The sequence below is a fragment of the Nicotiana sylvestris genome, chromosome 8 (genome assembly GCF_000393655.2).
Source record: "Nicotiana sylvestris chromosome 8, ASM39365v2, whole genome shotgun sequence".
Taxonomy (NCBI): domain Eukaryota; kingdom Viridiplantae; phylum Streptophyta; class Magnoliopsida; order Solanales; family Solanaceae; genus Nicotiana; species Nicotiana sylvestris.
Window position 1 is genome coordinate 68,171,976 of NC_091064.1, and position 11,700 is coordinate 68,183,675.

At 38.2% G+C, this 11,700-nt stretch overlaps 1 pseudogene; it reads left to right on the top strand.

Moving 5' to 3' along the window:
• The first annotated feature begins 520 nt into the window (after positions 1 to 520).
• On the top strand, positions 521 to 7,691 carry LOC138875172 (uncharacterized; annotated as a pseudogene).
• Positions 7,692 to 11,700: the final 4,009 nt, after the last annotated feature.

An 11,700-nucleotide genomic window follows, 5' to 3' on the forward strand; every position in this document is an offset into this window, starting at 1 on the left:
GGTGATAGAAGCAGCAAGGCCAAACCTTTCTAATATGACTTAGGCCATTGTGAAGCCTGAAATCACCGGTCACTTTGAGCTTAAACAGTACATGGTGTAGCTGATACAGTCCACTGGGCAATATGTTGGTCTATCTCATGAAGACCCACAAAGGCACATTCAAATTTTTTTGGAAATGACGGATACTTACAATTATCCAAATGTTTCCAAGGATTATGTCAGGCTGACCTTATTTCCTATTTCATTATTGGGGGATGCTAGAGAATGGTTGCAAAAAGAGCCAGCTAATTCAATCCACAATTGGGATGATTTAGCAAAGAAAATCCTAATCAAGTTTTTTCCCACCAAAAAGACAAAGTTTTTGCGGAGTCAGATTCTTGTGTTTCAACAACGGGATGGTGAAACTCTTCGCCAAGCCTGGGAAAGATACAAGAAACTACTTCGGGATTGTCCTCATCATTGTCAAACTGATGAAGTACTGGGCCATACCTTTGTTGGTGGATTGGACGAAACTTCCAAAATGAATCTTGATTCAGCTTGTGGAGGTAGTTGCATGGCAAAACCATACAGTGAAATACAACTTCTGCTAAATAACTTTACTGCTAATGATCATAATTGGCAAGGTGAAGGAGAACCAAGGAGAGCAATGAAACAGAAAGCAGGGTTACTTGAATTGGATGACATTTCCGCCATGAGAGCAGATTTAGCAAAATTGGCAAATCAAATGACCAGAATGACAATGGGACCATCACAACCAATGCAGCAGGTTCAACAAATGTCAGTTTGTTGTGAAATGTATGGAGATAATCACACAAGTGATATGTGCCCAACGAATCCTGAATCTATTTATTATGTGGGGCAACAAAGCAGAGGGCCGATGAACCAACAGGCACAATATGGGAACACTTACAATGCAAATTGGAGGAATCATCCTAATTTCTCTTGGGATGGAAATCAATCAAATCAGAATCTATATAGACCCCAAGGAAATTTTAATCAACCTCAAAGGCCACCACAACAGGCAGAAGAAAGTACAAATGATTTATTAAAAAAATTGTTGCAAGACAATCAGCAACTCAGAATGAACTTCACAAATCTTGAAAGGCAAATGGGACAACTGGCTACAAATCAAAATACTAGACCTGCAGGGGCACTTCCTGGTGATACAGTGAAAAATCCTCAAGTGAGTGCAATTACACTTAGAACAGGAAGGGAGTTAGAAGAAGTTTCATCAAAGAAAAAGAACAAGCAAATACCTGAAGGTGAATTAATTCCCAAAGCAACACATGAAGTAAGGAAAGGTGATACAATTTCAGCACCTCTAAATATTCCAAGACCACCACCACCTTTTCCACAAAGATTGTAGAAAAAAAATGACGATCGCATGTTCAACAAATTTCTCTCTATGTTTAGTCAGATTCAATTGAATATTCCGTTGGTAGATGTGATTCGTGATATTCCAAAATATGCCAAATACATAAAAGACATTGTGGCTAACAAGAGGAGACTGACTGAATTTGAAACAGTTGCACTTACTGAAGAGTGCACTTCAAGGGTCCAAAATAAGCTTCCTCAAAAGCTTAAGGACCCTGGCAGCTTTACTATCCCTGTAAGAATAGGCAATGTTGACGTAGGTCATGCACTTTGTGATTTGGGATCAAGCATAAATTTGATGCCATTGTCTTTGTACAAACAATTGGGTTTGGGAGCTCCAAAACCCACCACAGTGATGTTGCAACTAGCAGACAGGTCCATAGCTTACCTGGAAGGGGTGATAGAAGATGTGCTACTGAAAATTGGGAAATTTATTTTCCCAGCTGATTTCATTATCTTGGATTTTCAGGCCGATGAAAAAGTTCCTATTATATTGGGAAGACCTCTCTTGGCTACAAGTGATGCTATAATTAAAGTAAGAGAAGGAAAAATGATCATGAGAGTTGACAACGAGGAAGCTGTTTTTAATGTATATAAAGCAATTCAACTTCCTCGGCAGTATGAAGAATTGTCTATGATATCTGTCATGGAGATTGATGAACAACTTGTTACCTCAAGTGTATATTTGCAGGATTCTTTAGAAAAAGCAATTGTGTTGTTTGAAAGTTTAGAGATTAATGATGAGGTTGAGGAGATGAAACATAATTTGAATGCAACATGTGAATATATAAAAGGTTTTAATCCCTTTGAATCGTTGAACAGGCTAGATGGTCCTCCTCTGAAGCCCTCAGTTGAAGAAGCTCCCAAATTGGAATTAAAGCCTTTACCTTCTCATCTTCATTATGCTTATTTGGGTAGTTCTAAAACGTTACATGTTATTATTTTGGCTGACTTGTCTGAATTGCAGGAGGAGAAATTGTTAAGAGTACTACGTGAGCATAAAAGAGCAATTGGGTGGACAATGTCCGACATAAGAGGTATTAGTCCAGCTTTTTGCATGCATAAAATTCTCATGGAGGAAGAGCACAAGCCAAGCATAGAACAACAACGCCGCCTAAATCCGAACATGAAAGAGGTGGTAAGAAAAGAAGTGATTAAATGGCTTGATGCAGGTATTGTATTTCCAATATCTGATAGCAAATGGGTAAGTCCAGTCCAATTTGTTCCAAAGAAAGGAGGAATGACCGTAGTAACAAATGAAAATAATGATTTGATTCCCATTAGAACTGTTACTGGGTAGAGGATTTGCATAGATTATAGAAAATTGAATAATGCCACCCGTAAAGACCATTTTCTCCTTCCCTTCATTGACCAAATGCTTGATAGATTAGCCGGGCAGGAATACTACTGTTTTTTGGATGGCTACTCGGGATATAATCAAATTGTTATAGCCCTAGAAGACCAAGAAAAGACCACATTTACATGCCCTTATGGGACATATGCATTTAAAAGAATGCCATTTGGTCTTTGCAATGCACCTGCGACTTTTCAAAGGTGTATGATGGCTATTTTCACTGATATGGTTGAAAGATTTGTGGACGTATTTATGGATGATTTTTCTGTATTTGGATGTTCTTTTGATGAATGTTTAATGAATCTTGATAAGGTCCTTGCTAGGTGTGAAGAAACAAATTTGGTACTAAATTGGGAAAAATGCCATTTCATGGTACGTGAAGGCATAGTCTTAGGGCATAAAGTGTCTAAGAATGGATTGCAGTGGATAAAGCAAAGGTGGAAGTAATCGAAAAATTACCTCCACCAACATCCGTTAGAGGCATTCGCAGTTTCTTAGGCCATGCGGGCTTTTACCGTCGTTTCATCAAGGATTTTTCAAAAATCTCATCTCCTTTGTGCAGGCTTCTTGAGAAAGATACATCTTTCAAGTTTGATGATGCTTGTCTGAAAGCATTTGATGAGCTGAAACGAAGATTAGTTACTGCACCGATTATCATTTCTCCAGATTGGAAACTTCCATTTGAATTGATGTGTGATGCAAGTGATATAGCCATTGGAGCTGTTTTGGGGCAGCAGAAGGAGAAAATATTTTGTTCCATTCACTATGCGAGTAGAACTCTTAATTCATCTCAAATGAATTACACTGTTACTGAAAAAGAGTTGCTCGCAGTAGTATGGGCATTTGATAAGTTTAGATCCTATCTAGTGGGGACAAAAGTCATAGTTTACACAGATCACTCAGCTATAAGGTATTTATTTGCAAAGAAAGATGCCAAGCCAAGGTTAATTCGATGGGTTCTTCTTTTGCAGGAATTTGATTTGGAGATTCGAGATCGAAAGGGAACAGAGAATCAGGTTGCAGATCATTTATCCAGGATGGAAAATAGAGGCCATGTCACTGAGGGAGAATCAATCAAAGAAATATTCCCTGACGAAGATTTGCTAGCTATCACTTCGGATGAAACCCCGTGGTATGCTGATTATGTGAATTTCATTGCAAGTGGGGTGACTCCACCTGAATTCACAGCTGACCATAGAACAAGGTTCTTACTTGATATGAGATTCTACAAGTGGGACGAGCCTTTTCTATATAAGCAATGCGCAGATCAATTGGTAAGAAGGTGTGTCCCTGAGGAGGAGATGAATGCAATATTGCATGACTGTCATTCTTCTCTTTATGGAGGTCATCATGGTGGAGACAGAACTGCACAAAAGGTTTTGCAATCAGGTTTTTACTGGCCAAAATTATTTAAAGATGCACATGCTTTTGTTAAAAATTGTGACAGGTGCCAAAGAACCGGAACGATCACGAAGAAGCACGAGATGCCTTTACAAAATATTTTGGCAGTAGAACTCTTTGATGTCTGGGGAATAGATTTCATGGGACCATTTCCATATTCTAATGGGCACATATATATTTTGGTTGCAGTTGATTATGTGTCTAAGTGGGTTGAGGCCATTGCTCTTCCTACTAATGATGCGAAGGTAGTGGTAAGTTTCGTAAAGAAGCACATTTTCACACGCTTTGGAACTCCAAGAGTGTTGATAAGTGATGGAGGAACACACTTTTGCAACAAATTGTTGAAAAATGTCCTAGCAAAATATGGTGTGAGACACAAGGTTGCTACTGCATATCACCCTCAAACGAGTGGTCAAGTTGAAGTGTCAAACAGGGAGGTAAAACAGATTTTGGAGAAAACTGTGAGCGCAAATAAGAAAGACTGGTCCGGTAAGTTAGAAGATGCATTGTGGGCTTACCGAACTGCATACAAGACTCCAATAGGTACTTCTCCATACAGGTTGGTTTATGGAAAGGCATGTCATTTGCCTGTTGAGCTAGAACACAAAGCCTATTGGGCAATCAAAAAGCTAAATATGGATATGGACTTAGCCGGTGAAAAAAGACTGCTACAACTCAATGAACTTGATAAGTTTCGGTTGCATGCTTATGAAAATGCCAAGTTATATAAATAAAGAACCAAGAGGTGGAATGATAAGCATATCCAATATCGTGAGTTTGTGCCGGGTCAAGAAGTTCTTTTGTTTAATTCAAGGTTAAAGCTTTTTCCAGGAAAGCTTAAGTCTCGTTGGGCAGGCCCTTTCATTGTAGTAAGCGTGACTCCTCATGGAACAGTTGAATTACGAGACACAAATTCAAGTGGTACTTTCTTGGTAAATGGGCAACGAATTAAACATTATTGGGGTGGTGACATTCAACGTCACAAAACCTCAGTAGATTTAATTGATGTATAATGCAATATGGCATCGTGCCGCGACGTAAAATAAGGCGCTGGTTGGGAGGCAACCCAACGATCATGGTATTTTTGAATATGATGTTTATTGTGTACTAATAAATACAGGTGAACGAGGGCTGATGCTAAAAAAAAAAAAAATTCAGAAATCGTTCAGGTGCGCGGCTGCGCACCTGACCGCGCATTTTACCACGCTACTTTGGGTGCTCTCTGTCTTGGCCCCGCACCTGACTAGCGCGGCCGCACATTTGACTGCGCTAGTTCAGTGGCTCTCTGTCTTGGCCGCGCACCTGACTAGCGCGGTCGCGCATTTGACCGCGCTAGTTCAGTGAAATTTTTCATTTTTTTAGTTTCTTTTTCTTTTTGTTTTTGTTTTAATTTGTTAATTAAATTACTATCCTACCCCCTAATTACCCTTATCTGAACGCCCCTCTCCCCAAAAACCCCCATTCCAACAAATTATCTCTCTCTCTAACCCAATTTCCCCTCTTCAAAACCCTTCTCTTCTCCAAACCTTTCTTCCACCATTTTTGCTTCACCATTTTCTCCCAAACAATCCCCATCAAATCTTCTTCTCTATCTTCACATTCATCTTCTTTACCATTCTCTTCCAACAAAGGTATGAATTCTTGTTTTATTTTCTTTTATTTTTCTATTTTTTTCAGATTTTTGTTTATATGCAAATACAGTAGTTATAGTTGTTAAAGTTGGTTTCTAAGAATGGTGTTGATATTATAAGTTGAAATGTTAGTAAGAAATTAGTTTTAAGTTCTAAGTTCTTTTCTTCTTTTATTTTTCTTGTTATTTTCCAGATTTTGTTTTTATGTTTTAAGTAAATATAATGATAGTATTGATGGGTATTGTGTAATAATAGTGAACTATTCTCGTATAGTTCTTTTATACAGAGAATAATGTTAGTGATAATTTAGTTTTATTTTTATTGCTATTTTTCGAATTTCTGTTGAAGTGTTTATACATATGTTGTGTTAATTGTACATAAATTGTATGTATAAATTAGTGAAATACTTGGGGGTATTGTTGGTTGATGAGTGTGGGGAGGAGAACCACTTGATTGGTGATGTTTTATGGGTGAATAAGGGTGATTATTGTTCTAACAAGTGTAAAAGGGGTTATGATAATACAATGCATGCAATGTGTTTGTGAAAAAGCCCCCATGAATAAGAAAATGTAGTTTGTGACCAATGATGAGTGTGAAGTCTAAGTAACCCCATTGAGCCGCGAATTTTGGATTGGGCTATGTTAATATGTTATTGTCTTGCAGGTATAATGACTAACTCCAGAAAAAGACGTACCACAGGTCCTTGCTCAAGCAACCAAGCAAGCAGAGCTAGGTCACGAGAGGCAGCAATTGCACGCCCATTTGATAATACAAGATTTGTTTCGGCCAAACCTCAGGACCGATTTGTAGAAAAAGCTGAAAAGAAACCAATTCTTGAAAGAGGTGTTGACATGAGAAAACTTTAGCGGTTGTGCCCTCATATGCACGATGTGTTGCTGAGAAGGGGCTTACACACATTCGTCAACGAACCAGGTGAAGCAAATCTCATGGTTGTAAGAGAATTTTATGCCAATGCTCCATAGCATACAAATGGAATAGTCACAGTGCGCCAAAAAGCAGTGAATGCTTCACTTGAGGCAATTCGTACTGCTTATCAGCTGCTTGCACCTCCAGAGGAGCATAATGACTTCTATAACTATGGTAAGGCACCCATATATGAAATTTGGGAAAGATTCTTTGAGACCATTTTGGCACCTGGCAAGGAAATTTCCTGGATGACTTATGGGCAGAAATTTCATTCTAATGCACTCACATTTGAAGCAAAGTGCTGGTTGCATCTCATATGGGCCCGATTGATCCCATCACATAATAAAACGGAAGCCAATGGACCCCGAGCTTGTCTTGTCTGGTGTTTTGTTAATGGTCACGACTTTGACATAGCTAAAATCATGTATGATGAGATGTTCGCTCGCTGCAAAATCAAGAGGTATGGATTCTTCTTCCCTTCACTAGTTACTCAACTATGCAGGGCTGCTAGTGTGCCAGAATATCAACCTGCTGATGGGTTGGTTGAAAATGAAAGCAAGTTCCGAGCTGATAAGGTGACAACGGGGAAAGAGACGGAGGTAGTAGAGGTGGTAAAATCAAGCAGCTCTGATGATGATGACGACGATGATGATGAGGAGGAAAATGAGGCAATAAATGTTGAAAGTGAGGCGCAGCCAGAAGCACCCCGTGCATTAGCTGCAAGACTGTCATCAGCTGCGAGACTGTCAAGATCAGCATCACAAGCAGCACCAGCAACAACATTATCACGAGCAGCTTCATCTTCCCGATCTACCAGATTGCCTCGTCAAAACACATTGGAAAAAGACGTGGAGGATCTTCGCATCACTATGACTGGGTTGGGCAACCGTGTGGAGGAGATAGCTGACCGACAAGTCAAGTCGGAGAAAAAATTTATGGGTTGGCTCAAAGCATTGGGGCGTGCATGTAATGTGAATCCTGACACTGTCTCAGTTCAGGAATGAAGTTTCGGGGAAGTATCTTTGCCTCTTTTCTTTTTAGAAATGAAAGTCATGGGGACATGCCTTACGTTTAAGTGTGGGGTGGACGGATGGTAGTAATTATTATGGATTTTTAGGTTGTTTTAATTGTTTTGGATTGTTGGAATATTTTGGTGGTATGGTACAATATATAATTTTTTGGGATTGCGTGATTATTTCACTTTTGTTTTTAAATGTTTTGGTGATTTAGTATTGTTGGAGTAATTGTTCTTAAAACATATTTTTTTTAGTAGTAATATTGGCGCGGCCCGATGACGGATTCTTTTGGATAGGAGTTCTTGAGGGACTGAGCTTATTGAAAACAACAAAAAGATTTTTGTTTTTATTTTTGGTATTTTTAGGTAGTATAACAAATCTCCCTTGGTTTTTCTTTAAGCCACGGTTCTTTTCCAAGGGTTTATTTTGAACCGGGCATATGTAGTTTTTCAGTTAGCATATATAAAAGAGAACTCATAGCGTTGACACACCTGAACACAATAGAACTTAAAGTGTAACGTTTAGTCTTAATTGTTGAATCTCACTGAAAGTGCCTTAAATTGTATGTTTGTACTGAATTGAATGCTCGTAATGGAGTGTCTTGATGAGCTGATCTGGAATGAGTCATATGCCATGTGTGGTGAGTTTTTGTGTAGTCCATGCATTGTATTTGTGTCTAGAACTTGCCCGGTATGTGAATTAAAGCGAAATATTAGGTGATGCTCGATTTGAAAAATAATGTTAGACTTTCTTTGACCTTTTTGAGCTTAATTGCTTATCACAAATAAAATTTGTCCCTAGTTAACCCTTTTGAGCCTTTAGACTTTTGTTTGGCACCCGCATTACAAGCCTATACACTTTTGTTCTTAATTGACAGTGTTTTGATCCTTTTACCTCTTAAAGCACTTTAATTGTGAGAAGAACGCTAAAAGAAGTAAGAAGGAAATAAGTGTGGGGTGACTTTTGAGTGGAACCAATAAAAGGATGAAAGGTGCACTTATGTTGTAAATGAATACACCACTAGCAGAAATTGAGTGACAAGAAAAATTACATTGTGTTTTGCTCTAGTTAGTGGGAATGAATTAATGGAGTGCTTAAAGAAGAAGGGCGTATTTGTGGGATGACATTGTGTATAAATGGGAAGTAGGTTGAAGAATTTATGCTGAAAAATTGCTCGTGTGATCTATGAAAGTGCTTAGGGGATGAGTCACTATTCCTAAATACATCTTACCCGTCCCTTAGCCCTCATTACAACCATGAAACAGTCCTAATTGATTTTGGATTGAGCTAGCCTACATTAGTAGAGATTTACATTAAGGGCAAGCTTATGGTACCAATTGCATGCATGTGACTTTTATTGTGAGAGTGAGTTCTTTAATTGATTATTATAAGTATATGACTGGAATGTGCGGAGTAATTACCAAATATTTCTTATTGGCATGATGGTGAGGGCATATGACTTGTGATAGAAAAGAAAATCTTGACTTCTGTGAAGAGCAAGTTGAGGAAGTTTGAATATGCATGGCACTTGAGATTCAACTTTAAAGTTAGGATTGTTCACTGCTAGGAGCAACATATGTACATTGTTCTCGGTGTAATGCGTTAAGGGAAATAGTTGAGTGAAGGGATCTTTAGAGATAGTTCTAATATAATAGTTTGATTGCTCGAGGACTAGCAATGGATTAAGTGTGGGGTGTTGATAATAAGCGAAATCTGAGTGATTTAGCTATTGTTTATGCTTCTGCTTGATGATATTCCAATGATATATTGTGATTAATTTATGAATTATGGGATTTAATAGTGAATTGTATACATTTCAGGTAAAGACACGTATATTACGTAAATCAAATATGATTGGAACCATTTTGGAGCAATAAATGAAAAACCCCTCGGAATTAATTATGGTGGAAGAACAAGAAAAGAATCAAGAATATGGGACAATTGGACTAGCGCGGTCAGGTGCGCGGCCGTGCTAGTCCAAATTTCGGGAAAGGTTGTTTAAAGGGGTAAAATTGGAATTTCTTCTTAATCCCACTCAATTTACATAAAGCAAGAACTCCATTATTGGAGTTAAGCAGATGGAGAGTGGAAGATCTGATTTTTAGAGAGAGAAGGAGGAGGAAACTCATCTTCAACTATCAAAAATCAATAGGAACATCACCTTGGAGCAAAGATTGAAAGAGTTTTTCTAAACCTTCTCTTAGTATTTACGTATATTATGTTTAAAGATTTTTATTGTTGTTATTTGTATAATTATGAGTAGCTAAAAACTCTAATATTCTTGGGTCATGGATGTTAGATAATTATGTTATTTGAAGCTTAGATTGAAGATCTTGAATTTATTGTTATGGGTTGTTTATTTGATTTTGCTTTTAATTATTTTACTGCGTAGCTAACAGTGAAATATTATTTACGAATCTTGAGTTAAACTTGAAAAAGGAAATTCTTGATTGCATATAAAATCAAATAGAGCAAGATCCGGATCCTGGGCATCGGGTGAAAGATTCGCAATTAAGATAGAACTATACTTAATTGCCTTGCTTGGTTGAAAAATAGGAGTTGTAAATGCATTCTTGCTAATATTAATACCATAGACATATAGGTATTAGTTTAACTTGAATAGATGCATAAGAACTCGAAAGATTCTTATGAATATTATTAACCCTATAATCAATAACCCGGATAATTCAATAAATCCATTTTAAGCTAAAATAGTAGCATAATTTCTAGCAAGTCCATGACCCGGGAATATATTTATCCAAATTGTTATAAACATATTGTGAAATTGGTGTAGTAATTTTGTGTTGAATTATTGTGCAATTATTAAGTAAGTTGTAAATTGGTTCTTTATATATTTTGTGATAATTTAGCTTGAATTGATAATTGTTTGAGTCTACATCAGTCGATAAGTTGATCACAATTCCTCGTGGGAACGATACTCTACTTACTACTATATTACTTGTCGATCGCGTGCACTTGCGTGAGTGTTTTGGTCGCAACAGGTAGATTTCGTGCACTCCAATCTTATTTGCCATTTCGACATCCCTGCAACTATTATCACAGACAATGCTGCAAACTTGAATAGTCATTTTATGGGAGAGATAGTGAGCGATTCAAGATAACGCATCAGAACTCTACTCCTTATCGGCCTAAAGCCAATAGTGTCGTCGAAGCAGCAAATAAGAACATCAAAAAGATTTTGAGAAAGATGATCCAAAGTTCCAGGAAGTGGCATAAAAAGTTGCCTTTTGCATTATTGGGATATCGCACTACGGTGCGCACATCGATCGGAGCAACCCCGTATCTTTTGGTTTATGGAACTAAAGTTGTAATACCCACGAAGGTCGAAATCCCTTCTCTCCGGACCATTGTGGAAGCTGAAATTGAAGACAGTGAGTGGGTCAAAACCCACCTGGAGCAGTTAACCCTGATTGATGAGAAGCGAATGGCCGTAGTCTGCCACGGGCAATTGTACCAACAAAGAACGGCCCGTGCTTACAACAAGAAAGTGCGTCCTAGAAACTTTGAAGTGGGGCAACTCGTTCTAAGGCGTATTCTCCCCCATCATCAGGAAGCAAAAGGGAAATCTGCTCCCAATTGGAAAGGCCCATACATCATCAGAAAGATATTGCCCAGATGAGCATTGTACTTGGGAGATATCGAAGGAAATGATCCCGAAGCAGTTGTGAACGCAGACGCGGTCAAAAGGTACTATGTTTAGTCTTTCTACAACAATAGCTCTATCCGATTGGGATGACGAAGGCTTTCATTCTCGCTACCCCAAAAAAAAACTCCAATCCTTTTGCTAACCCTTCGAGCCGGTTACTTTTCTTTCATTATCCTCTTTGGAACTAAAAAAAATGTAACAACAAAAGCAAAATGCTTTCCTGAACTACGTTCGACTTGATTCCGAAAGGATACGTAGGCAGCCTCCCTCTAGGGTTCAGTCACAACAAAATAAAAATCCAGTTTTTCCCAAAAAATGAAACTGGGGCAA